We start from the raw sequence: 6886 nt of genomic DNA, 5'->3' as shown, positions 1-6886 counted from the left end.
CATTTTCCTTCTACGCGATTGCATCAGTCCTTTCGCGATCGTGTAGCACACTTTGGGCCAGCAACTATTTCTTCTATGCGATCGCATCTCTTCTCCCGTGATCGCGATGTACAAATACCTGGGCAGTATTTAAATAGCCCATCCGCGACCCTTCTTCATTTTTCCACCATTTTTGAACGGGATTGAAGCTTTTGAGGGTGTTTTTTGAGGAAACCAAAGGGGAATCACTTGGAGGTAGTATTCTTGACTTCATAACTCATTTATATGTGATTAAAGGTCTAATGAGTGGTGAAAAATTATAGAAAAATCAGTGCAAAATGGGTAATTAAGGCTTGAGGTTAAGAGACCTTAAAATGGGTATTTGAGGGGTCAATTGAACTCCGATTTCAGTATTCTTGATATGTATAGACTCGTGAGAGTACAAGAGTTCTAAAAATGTGAATTTTACCCGATTACGAGGTTCGGACCCGAGGGGCATTTTGGTCATTTTACCTAATTTCGCGTATTAGCTTAGAATTTGTTTGTAGAATCAGTTACTTGAAGTGTTAGTTAAATTATGCAATTGAATTGAATAGATTTGGGCCATTTGAAGTTGAGTACTCATGGCAAGAACGTGGTTTCGGGTTGATTTTGAGCCAGTTCGAGGTAAGTGTCTTGCCTAACCTTGTGTGGGGGACTTCCCCTTAGGATTTGAGTCTGCTGTGTTGATTGTAGTTCGTGTATGCAAGGTGACGAGTGCGTGCTCGAACTTATTTGTGGAAAAATTTGGCCTTTTAGGGTTCTTAGGTCCTTATATTCACTATGTATGAATGTGTACTTGATATGCTTGAGTTTTCCACTTACTAGTTTCACCTCTACATGATCTAATTGGAATTAATTGATCATGATTCATTCTTATTGCTTATTTGACTCTTGTTTTGCTTAATTGAAGATTTTTACCTCTTCTATTGTAATGTTATCTTTCATAACTGCTCGTCTTTATTGGAAATCATTATTATCTCCCATGTAATTGTTTAGTCTTGATTGAGGTGATGATTATCTTCTCGCTGCTCATCCTTAATGGAAATTATTGTATATTCTTCGTAAATTGCCCAACCTTGAAAGAAGTTTAGATAATCTATATTTAGTGGACATTTCCTTATTTGGAATTATTTGATTCATGTTAGCTTCCTTGTTGTTGAATTACATATTGTTGGATCGTTGCTTCATATTATTTTCTCCCTTGTTGAGTTGTTCTTATCACGCTTAGTATTCTCTATTGTGGTTATTCCTTGTGAGCTAGTTTTACTGTCTCCTTGTGATCGAAAGTTCTTGAGTTGATCTACTTGTCGTGTTCTTGTATATATTGTCATTGTTGTTGTTGTAGTTGTTGTGGTGGTGCATGAGGTTTCTGCCATGCGGTTGTTGATATTGTGATGCACGAGGTTTCTTCCGAGCGGCTGTTGTTTGGGGTTGCCCGAGGTTTCTGCCGTGCTATTGCTACTATTGATATATTGCACATGCGGCATGACAAGGCGGGGTGTGTGTATATATATATATGCTTATATGTGGGTTGCGCATGTGGCGAGACAAGGTGGGAACATTATGATGCACGTGTGGCGAAACAAGGCGGGCACTCATTATGTTATTATTTGCACACGTGGCGAGACAAGGTGGGTTATGTCAGGGATTGATTGTGATGATTTGTGATGGCCTGGGGGCATTCTTGTTATATAATATTGTGTTATGGTAAGCTTACCTGTACGAGATTTATCTCGTGGAAGTTGTGAGGAAACATCTTACGTGTTGTCCGTTCTTTTCCTTACGTATATTAGCTGGTAGGAACTATGTTAAAGTACTTGCACAAGCATACACGTAGTTGAACACTCCTATTGGATATGAAGTCCTCCTGATTTTGCTGAGTATAGATGTACATCCTCGTTTACTTGTTATATATGTGAGAGTGGCTCTAGTTAGCAAGTGAGTTGTCAGCATGACCATGAGGTTGATGGGGGCACAGGATGCCAAGTGTTAGATTTCAGGTACATGGGACATCGTGAGCTGTAATTTGTCCGAGATTCGGTACTTAGTGAAATTTTTGGATAGGACCTAATGTGAACACTCTCGTAGGACCTGAGTTATTGCTTACCTTTACTATAGTGTAAATTTAGGATTTGGGTTTGTGTTTTCGCTCGCTCTTCTATGTCAATATTCTGGTATTTCCGCTGTTACTTGCTATTTTCTTCCCTTATTGTGATTGTAGTATTGTTAGCCATTTCGTGTAGTCTTTATATATACATCATGTTCCGTTGTTCCTATATTTGTACAGTTTATTGGACCGGTAGTTGTCTTGACTGTTCCTCGTCACTACTCCACCGAGGTTAGTCTTGATACTTACTGGGCACCGCTGTGGTATGCTCATGCTACTCTTCTGCACATTTTTATTGTGCAGATCCAGGTACTTCTACTCAGTCTTATCATCCTTGAGGCGAAGCACTTCTGTAGAGACTTCGAGGTATATCTGCCGCGTCTGCAGACCGAGGAGTCCCTTTCTATCTTTCTGTAATAGTATAGCCCTTCAGTAGTTTTCCTTTTGTTAGACATTTGTGGAGTTAGAGCTTCTTATGTATCTCTTAGCTTGTGGGGTTCCGGATTTTGGGAGTGTTAGGTTGAGATTTTGTACTGCTATGTGCCAAGCAGCATCTTAAACACTGTTTTATTTTACTATTTCGGTTTTTAAATTATTTCTTCCGCAATTGTTGTTTATATTCCGCATTGTTAGGCTTACCTAGTCGTAGAGACTAGGTGCCGTCATGATGGTTCACGAAGGGCGAACCGGGGTCGTGACATCTAGTCTTTCTAGAATCGTGTAACCATGACGACGTTTACTAGTTCATGTGTATCGGCTACGCTTAAAACCTAAGTCTAAGAGCTTATAATAATTAGTGCAATGTGCGCAAGCATCTGCCCTTCTATTGCTAATAGGGTTTCCACCAAATTTTTCAGTGGCTCTAAGCACTTCGTTAAGACTCCCCCCCCCCCCCAACTAACCAAGGACCCCTATAGGGATCCTGTATACATTTTAAATTTTTTTCAAAGCATATTACGTGAATTAGTAGAGTTATTAGCATATATCGATGAAAATAACCACTTAGTAGGGTTAGGCCATACCTGGACCATGCAGTGTATCTCATGTGTGGTCATTCTGATTTCATCAACTGTAACTAGGTCACAATGTCACATAATAACTAGACCACCTGAAAGACCTTGTGCAGACACTTGGGACATATTCGAGAAATTGAAATCATTCTTAATAACAATGTGATCATGCATATGAGTTTCCAAGAGAACTACTAGAACCGGCCTAATGTTATCCAGGAGTTAGCAGAATTGTCTCCTAAACTCTGCATTTTGTGAGCCTCTACAAATCCATACTATGAGATTCATTATGAATTGTGCTTGGATGGTGTTATCATGGAAGTCAGTCCTCTCGCCCAAGGGAAGAGGATATGGCGCATGAACTTGAGAGTTTATGGAGTTGGTCTATCGAAGTGTTGGGTTTATGACCATCGCATATTTCCCCACTTCTTGATTTGTGGTTACCCTGAATTTGAGACTGCAAGATGCTAGTTCTGGGGGGCATTTGAGAATGCACTTTTTTGCAAACTACTTTTTGAGGCTGTAGGGATAAATTCCCTTTAGCCACAGAAATTATGTCCTAGTTTCCCTCATCTCCTTCATTATTTGTGCTAGTTCTAAGCGATTCTGGTTGCTTAGTGCGTTGGGTGATGGAGGGGGAGTGTTGGGTGGACTGTGCATGGGGGATAGTGGTTCATGTGTGCTAGTCGGAGACATGGAATTTTGTGGTGGTGTGAAAGAACTCATGTGTTGGAACTACGGGACATGATTTGTCCCTGTGTGATAGGGTGGGTAGAATTGGAGTAACCCCATCGTCTGATTGAGTGTGTGGACTGGGGGATTCGCTGGGTATGCCCATATTACTGGTGTGGAGGAAGATGGCTTGTGGTGGTCGAGTAGGAGTGGTGTTTGTGTGAAGTACCACTGGCTCTGGGCATATGCCTACATCCCCAGGCACATAACAAGTAGGATAACTTCCTGGTTATTGAGTTCCATCGTGAAGACTAGGGCATATCCTTGTAGGCCCATCTCCAGCCATGACTGGAGTGGGTAATCTAGGGGAGGAGTTTGGGATGTGTAGATAAGAGGTATGGTCGAATTTGGATGTGCTGGTCCATTCATTGTGAGACGTGGGAAGTGGAAATATTGGTTGTTTGTGTGAATTCTCTCCTTGAGGGATGTGTTCCAGGGTCGTTGTGTTGTTGCTTGACTGGTGGATTGTTGATATAGAAGATTTCGAATAGACTTGGTTGTGAAGTAGCGACTTTTGGGTGTCTTTTGGAGAGATGATGGGTGTATCTATTCTTTGAGTAGAGGAAGTGGTGTTTGTGGGTGTAGTGGTTGGCGTAGGCTTGTAGGCTAATAATAGAGTTTCACATGAATTGGAATCATGATGTTCCATTGGAGTAGGAGAGAAGTTGTGTGTGATTTGTGTAGAGGCGTTGATCATTGGAGGAGAAGGGTTGGCATGCAAAGAGACGACGGAGAAATCAGAAGAGATTGAGTGTGTGGATATAATGTCAGAGTTGGTGGCTGAGGTGTCATTTAAAGAGTTGGTTAACTTGCCACACATGCCATCTGTGTGGGCCATGGAATGGCATGGTGATGTAGGTGTAGTGTCCATCTGTGAATGGGCTTTAATAGAAGTAATAGATGATTTTTCTATGTCTGGGGGAGTGATACCCATAGCACAGTTATCCCTGGGTGAGTGTATTGTAGAGTGGTGGATTGGGCTAGAGTCGTTCCATGCATTGGACAGTCTTGTTGGGTTGTTGTGTTTTGGCCTCGTTTGAGTCCGACAATTTGTTTGGAGCTAGGGTTGGGCTTGTAGGCTCACGAGTGTGTTCATTAAGAGTAGTGTCCAAACCTTCTAAGGAGGAGAAAGGGTTATCAGTTGTCAATGTTGATGGGCTAGTATTAGGACATTGTGGAATATAGTGTGAGCCCATGTGTGAGTAATATTACGGTTAAAAATATTACCTGGCCTAACCTGAGGTGCTGACGTAGCTGCCGTCTTCCCCTATGTTAGTGTTGGGTGGTAAACAGTAGCAAGAAGTCGTGGAACTTCTGATAGTGATCGTCCATTGGTGCAGTCGATGTTTTTAGGATTAGATTTTTTTTGGAAATGTAACGGTTTTCCATTCCGACTCTGGGTTTATAACTGGGGAGGGTGAGGAGGATGAGTTCATGGAAGTGTTCGAAAGGGAGTTTAGTGGTGGTGTTGGGGTGAACTGGCAGTTCCAGCTAGCGTGGCCAAACCAACCATATTTCGTACATAATAGGTTTAAGATTTCATAGTTTAAAACTTTTTTGTGGGTTCCTATGTGAACATGTGTTTTGAGTGGTTTCTCAAGAGGTACCTCTAGACAAATACGGGCATACCTGCCTCTGGTAGTTGTCGAGGTACAAGTATCGACTTTTAAGAGTTTCCCTATTTTGTTTCCCACTTGTTGCACTATTTCAAGGTCATAGAATTCTGTTGGGAGTTCTGGAAGACGTACCCATAGGGCAGCATATGTTAATTGGGTGTTTGAAGCAATAAATTTAGGCTCCCAACGGCGGACAGAGAGAAAATGGTTTTAAATGAAACAAGGTTCCTCGTGCAACGCTTTGAACATATTTTCGTCATAGCGAAACTTAATAAGGAAAAAATTTGACCCCAGATCTATGAGGGGAATTTCCTCAGAAGGTTTCCAGATGTTAGTAAGTTTAGTTTTTAATAATTGATGACCCAATGTCTTACCAAAAACCTTGTCTATGACTGAGTTTTTCCATTGAGAGTATAGACGAGATTTGTCATTTGTTGTTAATGGGATGGATGTGTCTAAGCCGTTCGAGTTAGAAATTTCATCGGTAAGATCTATTTCATCATGTATCGATTGGTAGGTTGATGTGTACGCAGGTAAGTGTGAATTAGAAATAAATGTGTGTAGGAATGATTTTGGTGGTAACTGGGAGTTAGGGCTGTCAATTTGCATGGTATGGAGATTTAGTGGGTCCGTTGAGGGAAGATGATGGTCAGATTTATGAGTAGACACCATTAGTTACGGTTCGTTGATTGTTGGTCATAAAAACGAGGCAAGGTGGGAGATGTGGGTAGTTGGAAGGTTAGAGAGAAGGAAGAGAAACATTGGTTAGAAGGAGAAACTTAGCTCCTTTTAGGAATGCTAAAACACTCTTACTCTATCATATTATATATATATATATATATATATATATATATATATATATATATATATATATATATATATATATATTTGCATTATAAGGTGTCGCGCCCCGTTTTCTCGCGAAAGCGGCGTTTCAGACATTGTGACAACTCTTTAGATGGAGGATTTGAGTGCTAAAAGAAGAAGAGTCAGCCACCTAATGGGTTTTTAAGGTGTGTTAGGGCACCTTACCTTGAAGATAACTCTGGTTTGACTAGTCAACGCCACCAAAGATCGGGTAAGGGCTCAAATTATCTCAAAGAGAAGGTGTTAAGCACTCTTCGAGGTCCACAACTGTGCGGTGTCCTGGCGAACTTAAAACTAGTGGATATAATTAACCCAAGGGGATTAAAACCAAAGAGGATAAGGGTTCAAAAGAAAATTTTTATTAACACAATGAAAAAATGAGGATTAACAAGCGATATAATAACCGTCTATATTAGATGAATAAATGTTATAAAGAAGAGGGCGGTCCGTAAGTTTTTTTAGCCCTAAGGATTTGCACCCCGTGCAACATAAATAATAACTTCGTAACTCCCTTGATGTAGGGAGTTACTTCA

Source organism: Nicotiana attenuata, chromosome 3 (assembly GCF_001879085.1).
Source record: "Nicotiana attenuata strain UT chromosome 3, NIATTr2, whole genome shotgun sequence".
Taxonomy (NCBI): Eukaryota; Viridiplantae; Streptophyta; class Magnoliopsida; order Solanales; family Solanaceae; genus Nicotiana; species Nicotiana attenuata.
Note: the sequence above shows the minus strand (reverse complement) of the source record.